Source organism: Cryptotermes secundus, unplaced genomic scaffold, assembly GCF_002891405.2.
Source record: "Cryptotermes secundus unplaced genomic scaffold, Csec_1.0 scaffold579, whole genome shotgun sequence".
Taxonomy (NCBI): domain Eukaryota; kingdom Metazoa; phylum Arthropoda; class Insecta; order Blattodea; family Kalotermitidae; genus Cryptotermes; species Cryptotermes secundus.
Window position 1 is genome coordinate 105169 of NW_019719366.1, and position 27247 is coordinate 132415.

At 39.8% G+C, this 27247-nt stretch overlaps 1 protein-coding gene across 5 annotated transcripts in view; it reads left to right on the top strand.

The window, feature by feature from the left end:
* The window catches only part of LOC111864797 (thrombospondin type-1 domain-containing protein 7B), a 245009-nt gene that overhangs the window by 53534 nt on the left and 164228 nt on the right, over positions 1–27247 (top strand). Inside the window, exon 2 of one of the 5 annotated variants that reach the window (XM_023852322.2) lies at positions 17252–17322. The exons of the other annotated variants lie outside the window; for them this stretch is intronic. The gene's annotated coding sequence lies outside the window, so the exon portion shown is untranslated. The remainder of the gene's footprint in view (positions 1–17251; positions 17323–27247) is intronic. 5 annotated transcript variants of the gene reach the window in all.

Consider the following 27247-nt stretch of genomic DNA (forward strand, 5'->3'; position numbering starts at 1 on the left):
AGCTGCAGAATTGACGGCTCCTCAAGAAAGGCCCAGCTCCAAGAGTAAGTAAGTAAGTAAGTAAGTAAGTAAGTAAGTAAGTAAGTAAGTAAGTAAGTAAGTAAGTAAGTTAGCACTCTTTAAAGTCGTCTTCTATTTCTGTGGCGTTAAAAGAGAGGCTTTTCTCTATCAGAATCTAGTGGTCTATTGCTCTGTCTAACATAAGTATGGACGGCACTAAAATACAAATTAGTTTCCAGATATGGAGAGATATCCACATGTAACCGTACCAAGCAAAGTAAACTGACTAACAGGTCAGAATAACTTCTGAGGTGCGTCTAATGTTACCCATGAAAAGTATGGAGAAATCTATAGTTGTAAGATTTGAGGCTTTTACTGCGGTGACTATGAAGAAAGCTGTCTGCTTTTACCGGTTCTCACGGTCTCTTCGCTTGGGATTTCTTATATTTTTCCTTCTACCCTGAAGATGGATGCGATACGTTCCTCCGAAACGGCGGTTAACACCACATATACACGATGCCAAATCCCAGAAGACTGCTTTCTTCAAAATCTACAGTTATTCGCATTTGCAGTATTTCGAAATATATTTTCCTGCTCTAGGCACATATTCAACGTAGATACGAACTCCCCAGCCAAGAGCAGTGATATTCGCTTCTTTTAGGGTTACAGTAGACAAAGTATAAGCTGCATTGTGTTGCACGGGGGGATGTTGATTGCATTGAATTTCCTGTGCGGTTCCGTAAGGTTTAGTCCCTCGTGTTCCATCAATAAGGTTATGAACCTTATTACATAATATTCTTTTACTGCCTCATTTTTTGTGTCGTCGTCTGGTTCGGAAATGGAAGTTGTCTACTTGAAACAGTAAATTATATTTTTCTGTAGCCGTCTGCTGGAGCGACCGGAAATATGAAGTTGTAGATATTGTAGATTTGTTCGCAGCTTGCCTTCCTCTACTGCAGAAATTCCACACAGCAGAAATGTCGGTATTGCTGTTGCTACTACGTTTGAAGTAACCTGTGGATGCAAGACTGAGAAATTTTATTCTAATTATAATATTCCTTTACAACCCGAATCATTAATAATTCAGATCATACCAGCAGAGCTAACCTTCACGCAAATCTTATCTCAGTTCGTTTAATGACACTTTCCCAACTGTACTGATCAATGTCGATTGGAAGAATAATTATTAACTTGGAGATATGTAATATGAAGAAGTAATTGCCAATTTTCAGGCATTGCTAAGCGGTTTCTGGTCTAATCTAAGAAAAAATCACGAAAGATTCTTAACAGTAGATCAATAGGTAAGGTATGAAGGTAAAATTGTCCCTCTGCCTAATTAATTAAACAGTATGCTACAAAGATATATGGGAGAGTGGAGGTATAGCTCCATCATTCTTGACTCCAACATTAGGTGGAAGTGAGTGGTCAGCTTCACGAAATCTCCACTTTAGTCCCTGGGAAAGAGCCCCCGGTATATGGTACATAGGAGGCTGGGTGGGCCCCAGAGCTGATATGGACACCTTGGAGGAGATATAAATCACTTAGCATTTCCGGGAATCGAACCCCAGACAATTCAGAATGTATCCCCTCAAGAAAATTAATAGGGTCAGAAACAAAAATCGGAGACCTCCAGAAAGAGGATTTGCAGAGCCATTTCATTGAAATTTTAGACTTGGAGTTGCACCAGATATAATAATATAATTCTGAGAATAGAATTTGACGTATGTTGTTATGAGAGATTTTTTGCTGTTTTCTTCACTGCATGTCAGAAAATTCCATATAGCAGCCTCTAACAGAAATGAGTACCAGGAATTAATTAAATAATTTTTCTGGGGAGCAAAGCTCGGCCGGCGCATAAGGCTGACAACCTTACCGCCATATTTGAGCCGATTGCTTAGATCATGGGTCTCCAAACTTTTCGAAACGCGGGCCACAGTAGGTAATTCAGCACTTTCAACGGGCCGGATAAAATGAGAAATGAATAACTCTAGGTATATGAGTTTTATTGAAAGCACAGAATTTCATAAACTAAATACAAAGTACGTGAGAATAAATTATCATATATTAATGAGGACAATAGCAGAAAATGCTCATATTTTCATGACAAATTATAATAAAACAATTAATGTGAATGATGGAACTCTTTTTGCATTCTTAAAATCTGATTAAATTGAGGTTTAAATTTTGAAACGCTAATCACAAGTAGCGACTTTAAAATTCATCGGATAAATTTGCTCTGTATTTCGACTTGATGTACTTCATTTGGAAAAAAGTTTGTTCACACAGATATGTCGTCCCAAAAATGGAGATAAATTTACAAGCCGGCCGTCGTAGGATGGACTAAAGTTCCGGTAGCCCTATCAACATTCCTCGCTACCACTTCTCGGAACAGTTAGAGCAAAACTGGACACAAGTTGCCTTTAATACAAAAATGGTAATAAGTACGACACCGGCGGTGATGATGATCTGTTACAACAAGGGTCTCCAAACTACGGTCCGCGCGTCACATCCGGCCAGCGAAAGAATTGTGCAGAAATGGGCCAATTGAACTAATTTTCCAATGAGTACTGGTAAAAAAATACTTGTTCATAGATTTCAAATTCATTAATTAAGATTGTGTTTAAAATATATTGATATTCCATATTACGGTAATATTAATATTATTCACAATTTTACTAATTCTGGACCGTGTACTGCGCGGTATTTCTTCTTCCTTGTTCGGCCTCGATCGGCAGTGTCACTTCGTGGCACTGTAGGTAGCGCGAGCAGTTCGTTACTAGCCGTCTTGTGCACAAGACTTCTTGCAGTGGTGCAGTGTAATTGTAAGTTGTACAAAATATTTATAGACAGACGTATGATCTAGCGGACCAAGGAATTCTGGGTTCTATTCATGGAGGTAATGAAAGTATAAGAACATATATGCTCATATATTTCGTACACACGCACGAAATCTAATAAAGTTTTGAAATACGCTGATATACCGTTACAACACAGCCATACTTATAAAGGAAACCATAACTGTAGAATATAGGCATACAAGTTACATAACAACTGTTCTTGACAAGTGTAGTCAAATATTTCGTAACAGTTCAGAAGCGTAGAAAGATTTTAAGGGTAAAATTCATAAAGTAAGGCGCCCGCTATGTGTGAATACAACCTAAAGGAGCCGGTATAGCGCAGTGGGTATAGCGACTGGCTACAAGCTGGACGACCGAGGGGTCGGAGTTCGAGTCCTGTTAGGAGCAAGATTTCTCTCTTCATTTTTACAGACCGGCTCTGTGGTCCACCCAGCCTCCTATCCAATGGGTATCTGAGGCTCTTTCCCTGGGGATAATGCGGCCGGAGCATGAAGCTGAATACTGACCTCTAACTAGTGCCAAGTTCCAGCCCTCCGTGCGTCTTCATATCATAGTGCGTAATTAAAAAAACAAAAACTCTTTGTTCTTAGTCCGCAAGCGAAGTATACCGACCGAGCGACAGCCGCTTGTCGGCGAAGTTAGTGTCAACGTTAGCGGATAGAGGGTGTCGCGTCGTCAGGCAACGGATCCCCACGGTCGTTAATTTCAGTTACAGAGACAAATTTACCTTTTATACCCTGAAAGAAAGAAAATTCCAATGTAATTCTACATATTCGCTTTTCATGAAACTTCGGCTCCAAGTCGATGTTGTTAGCGGCTATAAAGGACTCTTTCTTCTAAATCGATTTTATTGGAACGGCGATTGGATTTTTCCACTTGCAGAAGACTCTCTGATAACGGGTTTAGAAGTAAAGCGGGAAAAAGCGATTGCCAATTTTCAGTCAATGAAATTTTAGTTGGGTGTTAAGGCCAAGAGAGAAACGTATCTCGGCAGCCATTATTGTTGTGTGATCTGTTCGTCAACTTCGGTATATTTGATGTAGTGTCTGACAGACTAACTAATGCAACTGAATGAACCTCAAAATCAACCGCAATACTTCCTTAGTTGATAACAGGCTTTCGCGGTAATACGTTGCTAACGTGGACCCCGCTATTTCACTGACTGAGTGCTTAATTGATGCTGGTCCTCGTCAGCACAGTGATTCTTGATTTCGAGTTCCAGTGGACTCATGGTCATATATTAAAATTTGACATCTCTGGGAGCATTCAGATCACTGTTTCATTCATCTCCTGACTGACTGCTAAATTGTTGTTGGTCCTCGACAGTGCAGTGATTCTTAGTTACGAGCCCCACGGAACTCATGACCGCACTTTACTTCCTAATGGCTCTGGGAGATATTTGACTGTATCTCTCTAAAACTGAGATATACAGTACTGTCAAAATTGTACATAATTCTCCCACTTTTTCTTTTCACTTTTATTTATCATTCTTCCTTTTTAATCGGCGCATAAGTTCCTCGCTTACACATTTATGCTACTTATAAAGGGTGTTATATCAAGGAGGAAACTTGGCAACACCGTTGACCGGGGCCCAATATTCCCCACAGATTGCTGCTATAACTCTAACTGTAACGGCGCGAGTTTGTCAGCGCTAATGACTCATTCTGCTATCTGCAGTTACAGTAGCATTCTGTGAGGAATGTTGGGCCGGGTCAGCGGTGTTGCCAAGTTTCCTCCTTAACTGAACGCACTGTATTACATCCGCCCTAAGAAATATGTCGGCACCTTAAAGTTTTATTTGTGTTCCAATTTCTTTTGGCTATTATCTGACTACCAAATGAAGCAGTCCCCACCAGCAGCGGATAGTGCAGGTCTTGTTAACATAAGCAGAAGCCATTTTCTTGGAAACGGAGACGGTAAGGATCAGGAAGACGTCGGTAATGCAGCCCACATTTATGCGGCGTCCTCATCACACTAGAATATTAGTTTCTCTTACTGAATTCTCGAGGAGTCTGGACGGCTGCTGGCTAATTCACATTTTAAGCCATCTGTGGAGCTATTAAGAGTGGCAGATTAAACTCCATACTGAATTACACGTTTTTTAAATATATTCTTTGCAATTTAGAATACCTCATTGGTCGTATTTTTATTTCATATTAATGATAATGTATAGTATCTTCATTTTATGGATAAGGGTTCTGTTAAAAAATGTGCCTCTTCTCTTTGAGTCAAGAGGTTCAGTAAAGCTTCCACAAAAGCCCGCTACTCTGCCCTATCACGAAACAGTGACATATATACACATCCCTAAATCTAATTTCTTTAAGATCCATCTGAATATTAATATCGAATTTAGGCTTGCGTCTTCAAAGTGGATATTTCCATTATGATATTCCACTTAAAGTTTTAGATATTTTATTCCGAATGCCTGCTACGAACACCACAAATCCCATAGTGTTTATTCACCTTAACGATGGTTTAATTTGTCCACTAGATACGACTCTCTCTGCAACATCGTTGAACGGAAGTCAACAGATTGAAAATTGTGTTCGCAATTCATGCTCCGGGCGAAATAAATGCTAGATCTCAGTTCAGGTTTTAGTACGGACTGACATGAAGGTCTACAGTCTGTTGTTTATACTGCGCAAAATCAGATTTTTGAAGGATATACAAATACATACATATTACAAATAGGAAAATCTTGTTTAAATCTTGCGATGAATAATTTCTCTATCTTATATCATGCTCTTCATTTCCTTTACCAGTTTTCTACCTCTGTTTCTCCTTCCGTCTTATTTTCATTGAAACAGTGATTAAGATGCATCTTTATCCTTCAGATATCGCAGATTCTGACGTAGAAAAGAATGCGTGAAAATTACGTTGCCTTGGAAACAGGGCGAGAATGACATAATATATTCATAAATTGAATCACAATCATCTCCCACTGTACGTATATGTATTTTGTGGCGCGTAGATCCGTTGCTAGACAACGCCTGCAACACACACGCGGCTAGTAGTACAGGAATAGTGTTTTCTATGTCCGCGAACGGACTGTTGCTATGCAAAGCGCGCGCTGTGACGTCACACATCAACAGCGTCACAACGATAGCGCTGTATTTAAGGGTAATTAAGAGAGAGAGTGTAAGCGAAGTGCCAATAAATCCAATCGTTCGAACTGTAACCCGTCATTTCGTCGCGCGTACCACCCTGCACGTGACACTATGTATAGTATATACTTGTGTAAGGCCCTTTTAGAATTCAGTGAGGAGTGTCATTATTTATTACTAGCGTTTTCATATTATTAAATTCCTCGGTCTTCTCCCTTGTGCTTTCCAAATCCTACATATTATCGAATTATACGTCGAGGCCAAAGTTTAACGCCATCTTTTATTAATAACACACACAAACAACAATCGTAAACCTTATCCTTTATATAGTAAACTTCACTTAATGTACTGACAATAAATGTCATCAATATTCACAGAATAGACACGATGCACTGAAGTCAAATACTGCTCTCTCGAACCTGATGTGCTGTACAATTTGCGTTCATATAATGTGTTAACGATCGGTAATTCGTTGCTATGGTAACCTGAAATTGCTTAATGATAGTGCTAATTTTCAATTTTACAAAACTTTTTTATATTCATTCATTCATCAGTAATCTGTCAAGACGACAGGTCCACAGTCTCTTCCAAAACAGTTCCTCCACTTGATGCGATCTAGAGCTTTCTCCTTCAAATGAAACATCTCGCATACATGGTATCTCTGGTTTTGGAAAGAGACTANATTGTTTATATATAGAATTATATAAAAAAGGTAAAATTGTCCCTGTGCTTAACTAATTAAACACTACGCCATGAAGACTTATAAAGGAATGAATGTATAAATCCAAGTATTCTTGACCTCGGCACTAGTTGGAGATAAATGTTCAGCTTCACGACCCGGCCGCATTACCCTCGGGAAAAGAGCCGAAATTACGCATTGGTTACTAGACTGCGTGGGCCCCAGAACCGGTCTGGACGACGTGGCTAGTAGAAAAACCTGGCCCCTACCGTGACTCGAACTCAAACCCCTCGGCCGTCCAGCCCGTATCCAGTAGCTAAGGTCATATTTTAATTTATACTTTTCGACGAGCCTTGTTTAGGAACATCTGCTAAGTTCCATTTGAATTTCATGTTAATAATGTAAGTGTTAATTTGAATTCTACTCGCCCATACTCTTGTAGTGTGGACACTGGTATTGAATGTGAAAATGCAATCCGTAGTTTCAGTGGTATAAAAATGCAAATGGACCGGGGCAGAACTTATCCCATTCAAATTCATTTTATGCAAAGAGCGTATAGGTTTAATTACTATATTAATTGAAGTTATTACTGGCCGTCTATTGAAAAGCATTACATGTATGGTACTGAGGTCCATGGATAGCAGGTCATTAAAAAACAAATAATATTCTTTTAATAATGGACAGTCCATTTGAATAGTCATCTAATTGGCTACAATACCTAGGAGATCCATTGAAGATATTCTGTAGCGAATCAGATTATGATATGAAGGGTAAGACGAAATATGGGGAGCTTCTTTTTGTTAGGACTGACGCAGACAGAACAGAAGAATACCCTTTCCGTCACTTAGAAAAATTCAAATACATAGGGATGCTTGCTGTCATCACTTTCTGATGTGAATCTCCATTTTTCTCCTTTATCGACATATTTTTATCTTCCAAAACCAGTTAAAGAAACCCAATCTATTGAAACCATATACTCCCCATTATTCTACCAAAAGTGGATTACCTACAGAGATAAAGAATCTCTTTATTATTAGTATCCCAAACTTCTCAAATATTAATTTATATTGGATCGTAATGTTTACCAGATAGTTCCTCTTATTATTTTCATTCATTCATTCATCAACTACTCTACAGCCCTTTGTTGTGCCCTGATGTCTTCTCCAGTTTCATACTCATCTTTACACAGACGGTAGGAATCTTTGGACGAGTTATCAACGCGTCGTACCTACATACACGACAACACAAACACCGAATTAACACACATACACACACAGATATCTATGTCTTGAGTGGGATTCAAACCCAAGATTCCAGCGTTCGAACGAGCGAAGACAGTTCATACCATAGACCGCGCGGCCACCATGATCGGCGTTCTTGTTAACAATCATTTGTAATTTATGTTCCTTTCTTGAAAAAGGGAGATAATTAAGTTAAAATTTTAAATAACCAAGCGTCTATAAGCAGCATTATAAGGACTGCCCGTCATACCAATGTTAAATGTTGCATAGAGTCTGGTAGTGACAGTAACAAAATGAAGGCTGACTGGAAACAAAATGAAAATCGATAACCGCTTTTTAAGTAAAGTTATATTCTTTAAAAACAAAAGCGGACACATTTAAATAATTAATTTAAAAGTTACAAAGTTTACCGTTGGAAATATATCGCTAGACATAAGAAGGTGTTGACTAACCACATCCATGGAGCGAAGTCCTTGAGAAGTAAGTAGATACTGACCTACTTATTAAGTTCCGACAATTTTATTTGACACGAACGATTATTACCTTGTTCAGTGAACCTGCGACTGGTCTCTATTCGGAACTAGACCAGGATTAGGTATTCACTATCGGAAAATATTTAAAGTTAGACTAAAAACCAGGCATTTTATAGCGGACTTGCCTTCCATGAGTTGATCGAACAGCTAGCCTCCATTTCATCCCAATTTCTAATTTTGCCTCGGGGTCGATGTATGTGGGGTTATGTTAATTACAGCCGCTGACAGCTACTGTGATATGGGGACCACGATCCAAGGCAAGAGAGAGAGAGAGTCAGAGTAGGGTCAGGTACCATACTGGCGGCTCAGCAATTGTCATGTCAATCCCTCTGATGCTCATCCCTCATGGCGTAATGGATCTGGGAAATAAAGAGCTGGAAGGGGAAATATATTTCGCTATATAGTTATTAATAATATTGATAATAAGTATAATATTACAGTGAAATTCTTAGTTTCAGTTGCTAAAGCTATAGCTACAGTAACCAGTTACAAATTTACCACAAACACAATGAAAAGAGGGAGAATAAATATAGTACAGAGAAGGGAGACGGGTATACACATGCAAGATATTCTATTGCATAGTAGATGCTTTATAAGAACCGTAAATATAACAGAGTATCGTAATTGATTCCTCTAAGTTCACTATTTATTTACCTTCTTAGGTAGCAGCCAAAAGGCCAAGTATAAATTAAGCATGACCAGAAGAAAGGGAACAAACACATACACACAAACGAAAGAAAAATTAAGGCAACTCATATTATTTAGACAAAAGCGATAGCAATAAAAATAAATGTAACAATTACCATCTATCGAAAATCAGTGATTCTGAGTAAATTCTTTCCACTTAATATCTGCAGTAGTTAGCCATGTAGGTAAGTACTTAACTGAGAACTCCAAATGCAATCATAAGCCTCATGAAGACCACTAGCTCAAGTGACAAAATCGATTCAGTAGATATTATAGAAAATTATGGCCCGTAGAGGAGTTAAAATTATGATTAAGCTTTCATATTGTTAGTACGAAAATCTCAGTTTTTCTTATGCCTTTCAATGTTGTTGCATTTTTCCTAAACGAAATTCTCAAATCGAATTGTGATATTCGCAGTTATAATAGATTATTATTTATTTAATGTTAGTGAACAAAATAATTTATAAAATCTAATTCCCCATGTATTGTCAGGGTTATTATGTTAAAAGGATTAAATAGACGGAATATGAAACACACTGGGAAGACACGATTGAATACGTGTATATGGGCTCTATAGAATCAGAAAAATATTGACAAATTGAGTATATTTTCACATGTCACAGTGACTGTAGATGGGGTTCGGGTTGATAATTCCATTTATTGACCACTTACAGGCCGTAACTACAAACGCAGTTACTGATTTTCACACTACAAAGCACTCCACCCTACGCTCTTCAGACCATTTACACTAGTCTTCCAGGATATATAACAGGAACTATAAAAGTCTCCCCAAATCACACACTTCCAACATCAGTGTGCTACAGCACATATGATGTCTTCAAATCACACGTGAAGTCCTCACAGGCTGACTTTTGTACTCTTCTCTACGCCTCGAGCTTAACACTGCTTGCTTGTTCGAGTGCTTCTGCCGCTGCTACTCACTCGTAACTGCTTTGAATGAATTCTGTCACTCTTACTTATACAGCCGAGGAACGGACATGGATCTACAGTGAACACATATCACATGATCGTTATCCAGCCAGTCTATTGGCACGTCAGTCGGATCTAGAGAAAACACAGCTTCCTCTATTGTTACGTGTTGGACCGTGTTGACAGAGCTGTTACCTGGTAACGCGTTGATGAAATCCGTTACAATATATTCCTCAATGAAGATCATGTTCGTTACCACGTGAAGACCCACGTTTTGAAAGGTGGATAATATCAAACAATTCTTAATGGAAAAGGATGAAGTGGTATGGACTAAATCAATTTGTTGACAACAGGAACCACTATTTGGCTCTTGCGAACGTTGTACTTAAATTTCACGTCCCATAAATACTGGGAAATTTTTAAGCAATTGAGACCCGACGGAGCATACCTATTACTGTGACGTGTTTACATTTCTGTTGCTTAGAAACGGATTACATAACACCGTCGTTCTACTGTTACTTGGAATGGACAACATAGGAAACACAACTTCCTCTATTGTTGCGTAACCTAACAACGGACTATTTACCAAGAATTTATGTTCGCGGGATGTCGTTTACCAACTCGTTGCCTAGCAATGGATGTACATGTAACATTAAATTTCACTCAACGTTACATACTATAAGAATGGAGTTCAAGCAGGGCTAAAAATCAGCAAATGAATTAATTTTAATATAGCCCTATGTGATGCGTCATTCCTTGTTGCAAGCGATGGATTACCCATTCCTTTAGTCAGCTAATATCATAAATTAATTTCAAATTGTCTCGAATCTGAAAATATAAAAGAATAATTTTGTTTTTATCTATAAATATCATTACAAAAAATAAATGCTTTTGACTTCAATGGATATGTGAATTTAGCAAGAAAATACTGTGACGTACCATACATATTAGAAGTTAATTATGAATATGGCTATTATTTTATAATTTATTTTCGACATTTATGTGATGTCAGTGCAAGAGTGGAAGGCGTCCTGCCGCATGTCGTTATACGTTTAATTCAACTTTGAAATCACTTTGTGCGGCCACTGACTCCGTTGTTTAGAGCCGTGGGAAGTTGATGCCGTTCCTCATTCGTTATAGAAACTCTATAAAAGCATTTTGCTGTTGTTACTGCAGCATGCAGAATAAATAGCGTTCTCATTCCGCTTAATTTCGTCTATGGTTCTATAGTACACACAGACGTGAAAGTTCAGATTTATATATTAATGAAGTCCAAATTGTGGTCTTGGAGGTGACAATAGTGAACATTATATTGTCACTGGACAAAGTGTTTGGATTGATAATTTAATTTATTAAATGCTTATGTCTAGTAACTACAAACAGGTAACTTTAACATTTTAACTAACCTATACACTTTAAAAATCATGACTGCAAGCCTACTTGCTCCATTAAATCCTCAATGTTTCCACTAGTCGTTGCTTCGTAGCGGTGTCTAACAATACAACTCAAGACTGCATGCTAACCGCTGACCTCTGACTCACGACTAACTCAGAGCAGAGTCAGAGTCAGTGTTACTTTCCGATTGTCGGTTTACCGCCAATCAGTTCGTCTTGGCGCGAAGCCCCTTTGAGATTCACGACCACAGTTTTGCAACTGAAACCTTGCGTTCATAGTCCTTATGTATCATCTTCTCTGACAAGAGGATGGGTTTGTCTCCTGTGAATACATTTCTCCTTTGTCAAGTGTACGTATCGCACATACGTATAGCATGTTATTGGAAAATCGTCTCTCAGTCAAGACTTTGCAAAGCAGATCATGTCTATCTTACTTATGTTACAAAGACAGTTTAGTCTCTTGGATGATCGTAAGTTTGACCACCGCCAATTTTAAAACTCTTATATTTCCTATTTCTGGTTTCGCCTTTGCTTATGTTGCGAACATACGCATTCTTATGATTTTATATGACTTCTGCTTGTTGCTTTTAATATTTTGTTATATAATCCTATACATACGAAAATTTGAAAGCCGTCTGAAAATCAGGGACCAGTGTGCTCCTTGGAAAATTACCAGTGGTGTTGAGAATCTTATTTTGTAGGCGCAAATTCCTAAGCAGGGAAAGTATAAGTCATTACTGGTCTACTTAGTGCCTTACGTAGGATTACTTTAATGTTGACGCTTAAACGTTCATTTTGGTATAGGGAGTCGATCCTTATAAAATGTTCTGAAGACCATGGCTTCAATCAATCCTTTGTTCGTTATATTATTCCGGCTTTCAGGCGTCATGTTACAATATAAATAAGTCATTATTATTAGGCGTAGGATGAACTGCTTACATTTAATTCCATGAATATGATCTTACTCATGGAGCCGAGCCCTTCTTGAGAAGCTGCCAATTGTGCAGCCACTCAAGAATTTCCCAGCATTTTATGGAACCCGAAGATTCATTACCGTTTTCACAAGAGCCCTCCACTGGTACCTATCCTGAGCCAAATAAATCCAATCAATACAACCCTATCCCTCTAAGATCCATTTTAATATTGTCAACCAACATATGCCTTTGTCTTCCCAGTGGTCTCTTTCCTTCCGGCTTTCCCACCAATATCTTATATGCATTACTTTTCTCCTACATTCGTGCTACATGCCCTGCCAACCTCATCTTCCTTGACTTGATCATTCTAATTACACTTGGAGAAGAGTACAAGTTATGAAGCATCTCATTATGCAGTTTTCTCCAACCTCCTGTCACTTCATCTCTCTTCGGTCCAAATATTCTCAACACCCTGTTTCAAGCACCTTTAGTCTATATTCCTCCTTTAATGTCAGAGACCAAGTTTCACACCCATACAGAACCACCAGCGAAATTATGAATATGATCTAATCTGACAAATTCTAAAGGCAGAGTGTTCTTTTGAAACCAATGGCCTCTGTGCAGAGCGCTGATAGGAAAGGCGGATTCAAATGCAAGGTCAGTTCAGGGCAGTTACGAGTCGTAGCTAGTCATAACCGAGAACCCGTTAGTCAAGAAACGGAACCGTTATCAAAAGGAGTTTTGAGAATTCAGCTGTGAAGTGTTGATGGACGTTGAAGACTTTATGTGTTCTGTAGTGCAGTGAAATCTGGAGTGATTTGAAGCGCCAGTTTCTGTGTTGAAATCCGTTGCTAGGAGACGACTACTGGAAACTGAGAATCCCAGTGCAGGTGCAACTGTAGACTGGAAAGTGCGAGAGCGCTGGTTAATTGTAAATAAGAGAGTGAGTGTAACCCAAGTGCTAATAAATCCAATCATCCGAACTAGAACCCGTTATTTTCGTCACGCGTACCCCCCCTACACGCGACAGTAAAGATGTTCGTAAGCAATGACAATTGTTCTTGCCAAGGGGGGTGAGGGAAAAAAATATCTGCTCGGAAAGTTAAGTATTCGCAGAAGTTTCTATTATTACTGAATTTTGCTTGTAAAATTCGAAACTTGAAAGAATGATTTGTTACTTATGACTGATAGCTTTATTTTTAATTATGTTGAGACCAAATTCTTGCCGTGTGTACTAAGTGTAGATCTCTTTCTAATTTGCGACTGGAGACGGTCTAAGCAAATTGTCTCTCCCGCAGACAAGCATTCCTTCCTTCTTCAAGTACAGCCTTCCTCTTAACAACTGAATTTCGTCCTGAGGGTGATTGGCTTCAACATACAGACGTAGTAGAAGTCTAAGTGCTTAAAGAGCTACTTGAAGTTATCACAATACACGTGTAGGTACATTTATACCTGTATTTAATTATGTAATAAAGCACTATTCTATGTAGACATACGGAGGAGTGAAGGTGTAGCTCTACCATTCTTGACCTAGATGGAGGTGAGTCGTTACTTTCAGGCCTCTGCCATTTTATTTATTCCATTATTCCAGAGGACATGTCACGTAGCACCTCTATAGGCAATTTATATATATATATATATGTGTGTGTGGTGTGTGTGTATGTGTGTATGTATAGATATTCCCTGTACCCATTGGGTAGGAATGTGGATGGGCCCCAGAGCCGGTCTGGACGCTATGAAGAAAAGAGAAATTTCTTGCCGCTGACAGGAATCGAATCCCGGTCGTCCATTCCGTAACCTATTAGCCTTAACGACTGAGGTATCTCGTATATGTCAATACAATACAAAAATATGACACAATACACGCAACACTACAACTGAGAAGATGTCTCATCTTATATCAAAGACAAAGGAAAACTAACAAGATTAAGAGTTTACAAAAATTTTAGTGGCAATTATGGTGGAGCTTTGATACATCAGAGTAAGATGGGCGTGACTAATATTTTTGCATTTAAAATTACAGGCACCTGAAAGCATGGATTTTTTTTCTCTGGCAATAAACAGTATCCTAAATCCCAAGAAGTTCCAAAATAAAATTATTTACTTGAAGGAGACGATATGGCTTCTATCTTACGGAGCTTAATTTTATAAAATTTAGACTTACTAGCGTTAGCGTTATGAAGTTTGACACACGTGTAACTGAGTGTAACCTGTATGTGAGCATAAATGCTTACAGGTCTCTTGTGGCTGAAATAAACTTTCTCATAGAAAGGAAATCAGTTAATATCTGTAGCATTAACTGTGCTTAAGCATACTTAAAGTTAAAAGAGTTTTATACTAAAACTGCATCAAAGTTCCGATCGATAGAAGTTCTGCGTTATGTCTATTCTGCAGTAAAACCATCCTTTTCCTACGGGCTCTGTTAACAAGACTTGGCCCCTTGCGGGCATGTACCGTAGCAACTGTAGTTTTAATAAGCCACCTCTCGGCGTGTTGAGTTCAAGGAATGCCATCACCATGTTGTGGGCATACTCTCTCTCGCAACATTCTTATCGTAATTGTTATCCCGCATCTTGTTCATTCGCCTTCTACCAGTGTCACAAAATGCCAGCAAGTTGGAAGCTGGTCTCTTCGATAAAAGTGTATCTACCTCTTACCCTAATTACATATCGGAGGTTAGAGACTCACAAAGTTCTCGGTTTCTCTATTTCTCTTGCAGGTTCATATATACTAGCGTGTTTACTTATTTCGCAAGTTCGTTTTAATACAATGTTATATACCTCTTTCCCTAATCACATGCAGGAAGTTAAGCTTTCACAAAGTTCTGAGCCTCTGGACAACTCCTACACTTCGAGAGGAACTTGTAGGCATATGTTTATGTGTTCCGAAGCTTCTTTTCGATAAAATGTTGTTTTCTTTCCGCCCTAAGTGAACATAAATTCTACCTCGCTTTCAGAGGTGCTTGAGAGTACACAGTGAAAGCTTCCGTTCTTAAACATTCCTTGATTTCCGAAACTGATAAGTTTCTGGAGATATTATATTCATAAATTTATCTTCACTTGATTGCTACACAACCACTTCCACTTTTTTTTTTCAAATTAATTATTCACTAATCATTTCAGCACTCAATACTGTATTGAGTAACCAGACAGCGTGGCCGCGCCATAGCTCAAGCGGTTAGTCGCTGGCTTCCTACCGCGGCGGCCCGGGTTCGATCGCGGGTCTGGTCAAGGGGGATTTGTGGTGGACAAAAGGGCGCTGGGGCAGGTTTTCTCCAAGTACTTCGGTTTCCCCTGCCAGTCTTCATTCCACCAATTGCTCCACAATCACCCTCACCTATCATCTGGGGCTGGTACAACAGACCAGAAGTGGCCGCAGTACAAGGGACCTAGTCCCACCCCACTAGCAATAAAGAAAACAGACAGCGTTGTTATATGCATCTTAAAATGAATAGGAGCTCTGGACAGTTGCTCGCAGCGCTGGATCGCCGTGTGGTCTCGGCAACTACTCTGACTCCCTTGTATGTCGTATAGTCTAAACTAAATGTTGCAGGCGGTCGACTTGCAGCCAGAAGAGGGCTGCATGATCAGGTTACTGCAGTGCGCCATTATGCCTCGAGAAAAATGTGAAGTCTATGTTCCGGGTCATATGTTACGAGAGATGGTTTCTGTAATGGTACTATTCTGCTGTGTGCATTAAAACGGCTTCGGCCCAAAATATGAGAGCAAAAGTGGTACAAATATTGTACTGCTACCAGGAAGAGATTTCCTTCACTTAAGAGTTATAAACTATGGATGTGTAGGACAGTAAGTGAATATATTTAGGATTAATTTAATGGGACCTTTGCTGACAGATTGTCAGGTTGAAGAATTCCGGATTCTGGGATGTGGAACTGTGTACATCTTGCGTGAACCGACGTTTTGGAGGAACGTATCGCCTCCATCTTCAGGGTGGAAAAATCCGCGAGCGAGTAACCAACTTGATGTGGCTATAGACTGCAGCACAGTGAGACGTAATATTAATATAAACCCAATTTTCCTCGTAAAGTAAAATACTTAACATAAAACTGAAATTTATATTCAATTGTAAAGTAACTTAAATTAACGTTAATGTCTCTATAATTAAAAAATAGTCAAATGTAGAAGAATAAGGGTCGGTGTGGAGGATACATACCGTGACTAAGCCAAAAAATGGATTCGGTTTTCAATTGTTGGCAGGGAAAATATTTTTTCAGTTGTCCCCAGCGTCCAGAACTGCTCTTGGCCTACCCGATCTCCTGCTCAATGAATACCGTGACATCTTGCCTCGGCAGTGAAGCGCCCATCTATTGATTAGGGTAATAACTCGTAGAGATATAACTCTGCTTTCTCCATGCCTTCATGCTGTGCCTAACTGCCGCACACGAACAACATTAACCTTATGTAAGATTTGAGGTTTTCAAGGCAGTGACTATGAAGATTGCCGTCTTCTGAGATGTGGCGCCGTGTAGATATTGTGTAAACCGACGTTTCGGAGGAACGTATTGCCTCCATCTTCAGGGTGGAAAAAATCCGCGAGCGAAGAACGGCCGACATACATCTGCATACACCTGCTTAAGCCGGTTCCTCTCTCGCGGATTTTTCCGCCCTGGAGATGGAGACAATACGTTCTTCCGAAACGTCGGTTCACACAAGATATACACGTCGCCACATTCCAGAATACTTCATTCTTCAACCTTAACCTTACCTTATACAGAAGTGTAATGTTTAAAGTAGTAAATATTTTATTTAAATAAGAAAAAAAACATGAATTTCGAGTGGCAATATGACATTTATGATGCAATCTTAAATGAAGAGAAGATACTTCCTGTAGATAAATTTCCGCAGGATAGAAAGTTTCAGCTTCAAAACATGCTTCATTTCCCTTGCGCAGTGCTGTACCCTACGGCCAGGTGCTGACGTCGGCCCACGCACAATTAACCCTGAAAACACAACTAATAAAACGTAAGTACACTACCTAAATCTTCACATTCCTTTTTATTTCTCTTGTACCCATTCCTCTAGATCCTCTCTTCTTATTTCCTAATCTACTGCTCTTCTTTTTATTTCACGTGAGTATCTTTATTCTGGTAATTTTACTCACCGCCTTCATATTTTCCCTACCTTCTCTTTACATTTTTTCCTTCGCCTTTTCCTGTTAACATGTCCAATCTTATCCTCCTCTCATTTATTTTATTAGACATTTTCTTTTAATTTAACCGTACTCTGCTTTTTCCCTCCTAATTTTCTTATTCTCGCTCTTCTTTCCACGTTACTTTTCCCCCTTTGCTCTTTTATTCACATGGCATTCTATTCTTACGAATACCCCTTATGAATCAAACAGTAAAAAGACTAACGGTGGCCGTAGTATACCACTCATATCCCGGAAGAGGCGTTACAATTCTTCTCTTCACCACGCCCATACCAGCTGTGGGACCCACACAGCCTCCTACTCAATGTGCTTTGCGCTCCCTTTCTCTTGGTATAAACCGATTGCAGCGTGAAATGGACTGCTCGACTCCTATTGACGAGGTGTAACATGCATGGAGCTTTGTCTTTATGGCAGTTAGACGTTTTCATGGTGTGCTTGTTATACAAGGTGGGGATTTTCTACGGTCATACTAACTTGAACACAGGAGTACATAGTCACGGACTGAGAAAATCATTTAGATTTCGACATTGTTGTAAGTTTCTTTCATCACCACCACGTGAAATGCTATCTATCCTTTAGATCGTAGAGACAAATTTCTGAGGCTAAGTTGGTCGGAGCCTTATGCTAACAACTCACATCTATGTAATGTTTTATATTTACTCTCCGTATATTTGTTAACGACGTGATGTTAAGTTTGAAGCTTAAGACGCTTAGATTATGCGCCCGCTGCAAACCTCTCTTACGCTGAATCGACTCTGGGTCACACGAGGACAGCAATGCAAGAGGCCCGTGGCTCGGCCACGCTTAGAATTTGAAATTGGAACGAAACCTTGCAGACCCTATGCGTTAGACTATGAGAAATGTTTGTGTTACGATGCGTCAATACATTAACATATTGTGCATATCTGGAAGTTCAAAATGCTGCTTCAGGCTTCGGCGTTCAGTGTTTGTCCATGCAGAACACAAGCTCCAGCAGTTTACTGAGTGTATTTGGTTGTGTAATACATACATGAATGGTAGCTCCTAAACAAACCCTTGTAATGGGAATGGACAAATGAATCCCTCCAGAACAAGCTTGGTACAATCGCCCCTGTCCCTTTCTCTCAATTCCAGTTCCTTGCTAGATACATCCACTCCCACATACGTCTTCATGATATAATGCTTAATTAGTTAAGCACAGGGACAACTTTACATTTTTTCTTTTTGCTATATATATATCTTGCACGTCTCCACTTCTAAACGCACCTTCATCCTTGCATGGCTTATTATAATCGTTGTCTGTCTCTCTGTCCGCATGTAGCGATTCGATAGCAGCTGGATTTTTTCAATGATATTTGATATTTATAACTTTCACAAATATTTGTTGAAATATGTCAAATTTCATTTAGGTAGCTCAAGTCTAGCGACTACTTTTCATGAAGATCTCAATGCATTTCCATGCATGTCTCGAGCATACATCGCGAAATTTTCTTACGAATGAAAGAGCGTTTCGAGTAAATTTGTAAAGAAGGATGAAACACGTACTTTGTTTGCAGTGCCATTTTGGATTTCAAGGCAATTAAACAGAAAGGACGCTACGGGTATATTTCTGAATTTATATTGGCATGCATCGTGGTATAGCGACAAGTAATTGATGGCTTCCGGATTTGATTTATCGATTTATTGGATCTTCAACTGTCTTACTGTAACTATAACACTTCGTTACTACGAGCAACACATAAACTAAAGTTTTCACTTCTGACTTCCGACTCCATCTTCTGTGATCTGACCTCTTCTGTCTTCTGTTGGCCAGTTCTGATGTAGGTACTGCTCGAACCGTATGGAGCTCACAACCTTCAACAGTAGAGTTATCGCGTTCTTTGCTGTTATTGTGTTTTGGAGGTTCGTTGTCATGGGTATCGACTTTTATCAGTTAAAGTTACACTGCGCATGTCAAAACTGTAGTAACATAAGTTCTATAGTTGACTGTGTTACCTAGGAAGTGTGTTTACCGAGCCGTTGCCTAGCAGCTCATGTTGAAATATATTCAAAAGTCAACATTTGTGTTCGGAACAGAAGCGAAGTTTGTTGAAGTTTCTCATTGTTGTTAATAATTAAACGAAACGTCTTTCCACATAAATCTGTAGGCCGACATGTGTTTAAATATATATTTAATTCGAATATAAGTGAATTTGCTCTTACTACCGTTACATTGTTCTAATTTTACATTTGTTCTTTCTAGATAATTTAACAAAATGACGAGACCGTCAGAATGTGCATATTTCCATCTGGTTCACCTTAAGACCGAAAGAAATAAAAGTCAGGGTCAATTGGTTAGTACTCTCATATCGTGTTATATAAATCCTAGCTTAGAATCTGGACTCAGAAGCCACTTACTGTTACTCAGGATTCGGTGATTTTCTGTCTAAATACAAATCTTTCGGAGGAACACGTCACCTCCATCTTCAGGTTCGATGAAATAGCCGAACAAGAGACCAGCTTGCCACAGGCTTTCACTCTGGTTTCTTGCTCAGCTTATTCTTTGAACCTGAAGATGGAGGTGACATGTTCCTCCGAAACGTCGCTTGACTTGCAACTGACTACAATGCGTTATATCTCAGAAGCCAGAACTCTTCAGGGACAAATTTATTTAGCTCAATCTCTCCAGTTGAGCGTCGGAATAGCGCTTTAACATTTGGAATGGCCTCCTAATATGGGCAGGGCATGTAGCAGGAATGGGGAAGAGGAGGAATGCATAGAAATATTGGTGGGAAAGCCGAAAGAAAGGAGACTACTGGGAAGACGAAGGCGTAGGTCGGTGGACAATATTAAAATGGATCTGAGGGAGATAGAACGGGATGGCATGGATTGTATTGATCTGGCTGTGAATTGAGACCGCTGGAGGGCTCTTGTGAACAATGCAATGAACCTTTGGGTTCCATAAAATGCTGGGAAGTTCTTGAGTAGCTACACAATTGGCAGCTTCTCAAGAAGGGCTCGGCTCCCTGAGTGACTGAGTAAAGCCTCCTAATTTCAGTACTTACCATTCGCGGTAACATTTCCATGTGATTAGATGTTATATAACCGCTTATAACCTCTCCAACTCACGTGACGTTGTTGAGGAAAGCAAGAACCAAACAGTGTCGCTTGTAACTGTCGGTAGTTTGGCTCCTCGGTCCTACAAAATTCTTCTCTTGCAGAATTTGAGACACAATGAAGTCACAGTTTTCAGTACAAGAGTGTGAACCGAAGCTGTTTGCTATGAGGAACTGTGTTTGTCCTGCAATGTTTAAATTGTTAAAGGAAAGCAGACGCCAATATGGCGGTACATCGAGTGCTCTTTGTTCACTGAGACCGCACATCGCAAAAGAATATTTCAATATCCTCTACTTCTTTCCTTATAAGCTCTCTTTAAGCAATTTATCCTTTGATGGTTACTGTATTATTGGATGTACCGATATGAAATCTGATGTCTTTAACTAAATGTTCGTAGTAACTTACTTCCTCCAACGACAGCAAACTTCTACCAGACTACACGGCTTCACGTCCCAGAAGTCTGTTACTTTCGTGGTTATAGAAAAGATAAATTGAGATCACTCAATTTAATAAATTTTAACTGTGATGGAAAAAGCCAGCATTGGTATTCTCAAAACGTTAGTGATAGGAAGTTGAGTTGTTTACTAAAAATTTCTGTCATTATTATAATTGATATTATCGTTGTTATTTTGTTCTTGAAGTTTATTCTCAATTTCTCATCCCCGTGTTTTTCACTTTAATCAGATGTTCCAACGATCTCCTCGCTTTTACTGCTCATGCTTCAGTGTTTTCCGGTTTTCCTTTGCGCATACACCTACATGCCGAGATAAGACATTGATTAGGCGAGAAATGCTTCTTCAAAATCCTCTCCAATTCGTCATTTATCAGCCATATAACCATCAAACGCTGTATAAAAGACGCCAAGGAAGGAAACAAAAAAATTATTTTGTCAAGAATTCTCCGAAAGGTGTCACCTTGGAAATAGAAACTTAGACAGAACAATGCCGAAAGAGACTAATAGGTTGAACAGCCTCAAAATAGGGTTCAGCGGCGTATGCATGTGGGCGCAGTTGCAAGCAAGTGCAAGCTATGACAGTTCCTGAATCAAACTATTTCAGTAGGAATAGAAGTTCATTATATCAGGTTTAAACCGGTGCTGAATATACGTTGAATTTTAAAAGGGAAAAAGCTGAATATCTGTTTTGGATACTGAAATGTTCGGAGGTTCGTAACTTGATGTTATCAGTTTACAGACCACAATTTTTACTTTTGATATAATATATTTGTAATATATCAATATGTAATAGTGATATTAAATATTCTCCGTTTTTCACACGTAATGATGTAAATAGGACCGTCTCTGTGGTCTAGTTGTCAGAGCCCTGGTTAGAGATCCAGAGGTCCGGGTTCGATTCCCGGAGTTACCAGATTTTCTGAGAAGTAGTGGGTCTGGAACGGGGTCCACTCAGCCTCGTGAGGATAATTGAGGAGCTATTTCAAGAAAATAGTGGCTCAGGTATAGAAAACCGAAACTATGGCCGTGGGAATTCGTTGTGCTGACCACGTGACACCCTCTATCCTCTAAACTTGGCATTAACTTCGCCGACAAGCAGCGGTCGCTCGGTCAGTATAGTTCGCTTGCGGACTAAAACTACGGAGTTTATGATGTAAATTGAATGAACGCAGAGGTTGATGTACGAGGAATGCATCTCCGTTTTGTTATGTCCAGAATTTTTCTTGCTGCTTCAGTCTTTTACAACTCGTAGCTTTCATACTCATTTTCCCATATTCGCCGTTTCCAATTAAATGTCTTTTAACAGTGTACGTCGATTTATATACGGTCGTGAATTGTATTTATTTTTATGATATTTAACTCTATTGTCAACAATTCAGGCTCTATATCGCCGAATGCAGATCCGTTGCTAAGTAACGACTCTGTAAACAACGCCCGTTGCTAGGTAATGGTGGGAGAGGAAAGCACGGAAGGTTGGAGGAGAATATACGATGAAGAGCTTCTTATTTTGAATCTTCACTGAACATTACTGGAATTAATTAAGCACTATGTCATGAAGGCATATGGGGGAATGGAGGTACAGCTCCACCATCCTTGACCTCGACACTGTATGTAGGTGAGTGGTCATCTTCACGCCCTGACCGCTTTATCTCCGGGGAAAGAGCCCCTGCGAGCCATTTGATAGTAGGCTGGGTGATCCCCAGAGACTGTCTGGACGCTGTCGAAAGAGAAGAAACTCTTTCTCCTATTAAGGATCGAACTGCGGCCCGCAACCCGTTGCTATAGCGACTGAGCGGTCCTAGCTACATTATTGAGACGATCATATCTATTAGGGTGAGGTTCGTAGTTTTAGATGATAAACTCCGAATCCTGAATTTCTTCTAATGATACAGATGGCTACAGATCCAGAGGTCCGGGTTCGATTTCCAGCGTTACCAGATTTTTTCTGAGAAGTAATGGGTCTAGAACGGGGTCCACTTAGCTCCATGGAGATAATTGAAGAGCTATTTCAAGGAAATAGCGGCTCCGGTTTATAAAACCGAAATTAACGGCCTTGGAGATCGTTGCGCTGACTACGCGACACCCTCAATCCGTCTACGGACAAAACCCAGGAGGTTTGTTTGCTTTGATACATAAAATTCAGTCCGTACCTCGGAGGATATATATGTCAACGCTACAAAGTTAATTCCATTAATATTGTTTAGGAAAGCAATAGCTATTTATTGTAAGAATCATACGAAATTCATAAATACTGTCTATGGGCAGAATGTTGGGTTTTACTGGGCTTTAAGTAGTTAGGCTTATATTTGTGTGACAGCACATAAAAACCCTTGTTCACGAGCTGAACTTGGTAAATGTGCTGTTATTGCACGCAGGAAGAACGCATAAAGCACTGATCGCGACACGAGTCACTAAATCTTAAAAAAAAAAAAAAAAAGAGAGAAAAGGTCAATTTGATTTCCGCGCATGCAGCTTCGTTATCTGTGAGCTGCATCGAACTGACGATATTTTAAAAATTTTACTATGGAACAATTCGAGCGTCGTTAAATACAAGTTTCCACTACAGCTCCCCAGCCTGCCATAAATCAGATGGGTTTCCCACCCGCTGCGTCTTGATTCCGAGCTGCACGCTGTGATAGTAGTGTGACGGCAAGGCATTGTGAGACCAAGACAACTAAACGATTTTATTACACGTGAACCGGATTAATATTGCTTCAACTTGCAGCGCGTCGGGACACACAAAAGTTCCTCTGAAGCTAAAGCATCCTTCATTGTAACAAGGGCGGAAATATGTGCCATACAGTGGAGCATTCCAGATGTTTTCCTCGAGAATTTATGTTCCTCTTTTATCATCATGTTCATTCACTTTGTAGTTATACTAAATGGGACCTGAGGCCGCTCCATAGCTCAAGCGGTTAGTCGCTGGCTTCACACCGCGGCGGCCCAGGTTCGATCCCAGGTCTGGCCAAGTGGGATTTGTGGTGGACAAAGTGGCGCTGGGACGGGTTTTCTCCGAGTACTTCGGTTTCCCCTGCCAATCTTCATTCCACCAAAATCTCCATTATCATAATCACCCGGGCAGGCTACAATAGGCTAATCGGTGGCCGCCGTGCCGAGTGGACCCAGTTGGACTCCACCCCCCACTAAGCGAATTAAAAAAATTGGAATTGGGAGAGCTTAGTCGGTATAACGAAAGCTGCGGGATCGATGACTGGGTTCGAGTCCCTGGAAGAGCAAGCTATTTTTCTCCTCGAAAGATTTCAGACCGGCTCTGGGGTCCACCCATTCTCTTAACCAACCGGTACCGGTGGTTCTTCCCCGGGTGGGGGGGAGCGGCCGGAATGGGAAGCTGATCAGTCATCTTCATCTAGTGCCGAATTTCAGGATTGGTGGAGCTACACCTTCACTCCCCCATACTTAACTAATTATGTACAAGAACAGGTTCAACTTTACTCTTCATACTGTCTTAACTGGCAAGTATAAATAATAACTGGCTGGAGATTATTCACAAAACCTGGTTATTAAATTATACCGTAATATACGAGGGTAAGTCAATAAGTAAGTTACAAATGGATACAGACCTTAAACAAATAAGAGTGCTGATTTGAAAAATGCTTTTATTTCTCAACATAAACTCCCTGTACATTGAGGCACTTGTCCCATCGTTTCACTAGTCCCAGAAAACCAGCAGCATAAAATTCCTTGGACTGCTCTTTGAACAAGGCGGTGACTTGCTTTTCTACAGCTTCATCGTCGGGAAAATGTTCAGCCGAAAGATGATGTTTAAGAGGGCCGAAAAAATGGAAGTCGCTTGGAAACATCGTAAGGCCATTCAACGGAAGCGACTAGGACTCCTCACCAAAGGCGTGTTGCTCTTGCAGGACAACGCGCGTCCCCATACTGCCAACAAGACAAATGAGACGCTGCGAAATTTCAAGCGGGCAGTCCTCGAGCATGCTCCGTATAGCCCCGACTTTGCTCCAAGCGACTTCCATTTGTTCGGCCCTCTTAAACATCATCTTTCGGCTAAACATTTTCCCGACGATGAAGCTGTAGAAAAGCAAGTCACCGCCTTGTTCAAAGAGCAGTCCAAGGAATTTTATGCTGCTGGTTTTCTGGGACTAGTGAAACGATGGGACAAGTGCCTCAATGTACAGGGAGATTATGATGAGAAATAAAAGCATTTTTCAAATCAGTACTCTTATTTGTTTAAGTTCTATATCCATTTGTAACTTATTTATTGACTTAGCTAAGTACATACATTTCGTCAGGCAGGTTCCCATGGTGGCTAAAGTTTTCATGTTGGCTCCTAGGATTGTTTTCTTTTATATTATTAATTGTGCGTCACCCGTCAAAAATAACGGGAGAAAGACTATTTCTTCTTTCCGTTTATTCGTTTCGTATCTCTATTTCCTTCCCTCCTTTCTCCATTTTCTTTCATATCCCTCTAATTTATGCGTCCTGTCGTCATGATTCCCCTTTCTTTCCTCCTTCTCCACGTTACAGAAATTCTTCAAACCATTCTTTGAGTTGTAATTTGCCGTGGTAAGACAATTCCTGCCTATCCTATCAAAAGTAGGTTTCATGAATAACACCTCTAAAACCATACTTGCCCATTTGTTAAAATTTAAGAAACTATTAAAGAAGTAAAGGTAGATTAATTAAATTATGCATTGTACTGAAAATCACAGTGTTTCCTGACATATAGAATGTTGTTTGCTTGAAAACGACTTTCGTACAACACTTGAAATAAAAAATATAGGAATGTATAAATACAATTACCTAATGTACACAAGACGTGGATTTTCATTAATACTTTTATGGCGTTCTTATCTCTCACTCGATTTTTGTAATATTTAGATTCTTCTACGGGTTATTGGTCACCTGGCTAACTCTCAAGTTTTTTTTATTGTGGGGTGGGACTAAGTCCCTTGTACTGCGGCAACTTCTGCCCTAATGTACCAGCCACAGATGATAGGTGAGGGTGATTGTGGAGCAATTGGTGGAATAAAGACTGGCAGGGGAAACCGAAGTACTCGGAGAAAACCTGCCCCAGCGCCACTTTGTCCACCACAAATCCCACTTGATCAGACCCGGGATCGAACCCGGGCCACCGCGGTGGAAAGCAAACAACTAACCACTTGAGCTATGGCGCGACCCTAAATCCTCAAATTAGAGAACTACTCATATTTTCTGTCTATGGCTCGTTAGTCAAGATGTTTACGTCTACATCCTGTAACTCAAGGTTGTCTCCGAATTGTGTTAATAACATTTCCAACTCAGAAGTTTACACTGCAAGTTTTTCAGGGGGAGGGGCGGATTCTATTGTAAAAATACAATATACGGAATTCTTAAATGACATTTTATATATATATATTTTTTCTTTTTTTCAGTGAAATCGTTCCTTTAGTATCTGCACGTCATATCTGTGATTTATCCCAAGTGTTAAATGTAAAAAATTTCCACCTCGATAAAAGTTACTATATCTGAGAGCATGTGACATCTGTCGGCATTATATGTAAACTATGCAGTCCCAAAACATTGAATGATATTTTATCTACATTTAAAATCTATAAGAAACTTTTTATGTATACATTCTTTAGACATAAAATAAGTGAAGTTCATACTACCTAAAATGGAGGTTATACACTACAGGACTTAAAGTTGACTTCCGGAATTAATAAAAGGTAAAAAGGTATAGTTGTCCGTGCTGCACTGATTAAGCACTACATCATGAAGGCGTATGAAGGAGTGGATGTATAGATCCAAATTTTCTTAACCTCGACAATAGCTGGAGTTGAGTGGTCAGCTTCAAACTCCGGCTGCCTTACCCCGGGGAAATAGTCCTCTCTACCTATTGAATAGGAGGTTGGGTGGACCCCAGAGTCGGTCTGGGCGCAGTGGAGAAAGTAAAATTCTTGTCCCTACCGGGACTCGAACTCCGACCCCTCGGTCCTCCATCCCATAGCTAGTCACTGCGCTATCCCGACTCTCTTCCAGAGTTAGTAAGAGAACAAAAGGACAGACAGCGGTTTGAATTAAGTTTACGATCCCTGAATATGCTACAGCGTGAAGCATGATAACCTATTGGACTCTCTGAATGTGGCAATATCATGTTCGCCATTTAATCTCACAATACAACGGGTACATGAAATATTGGTGTTCCTCACATTTGAATTGTCTCAGTAAAGGGATCATAACGTTACTGG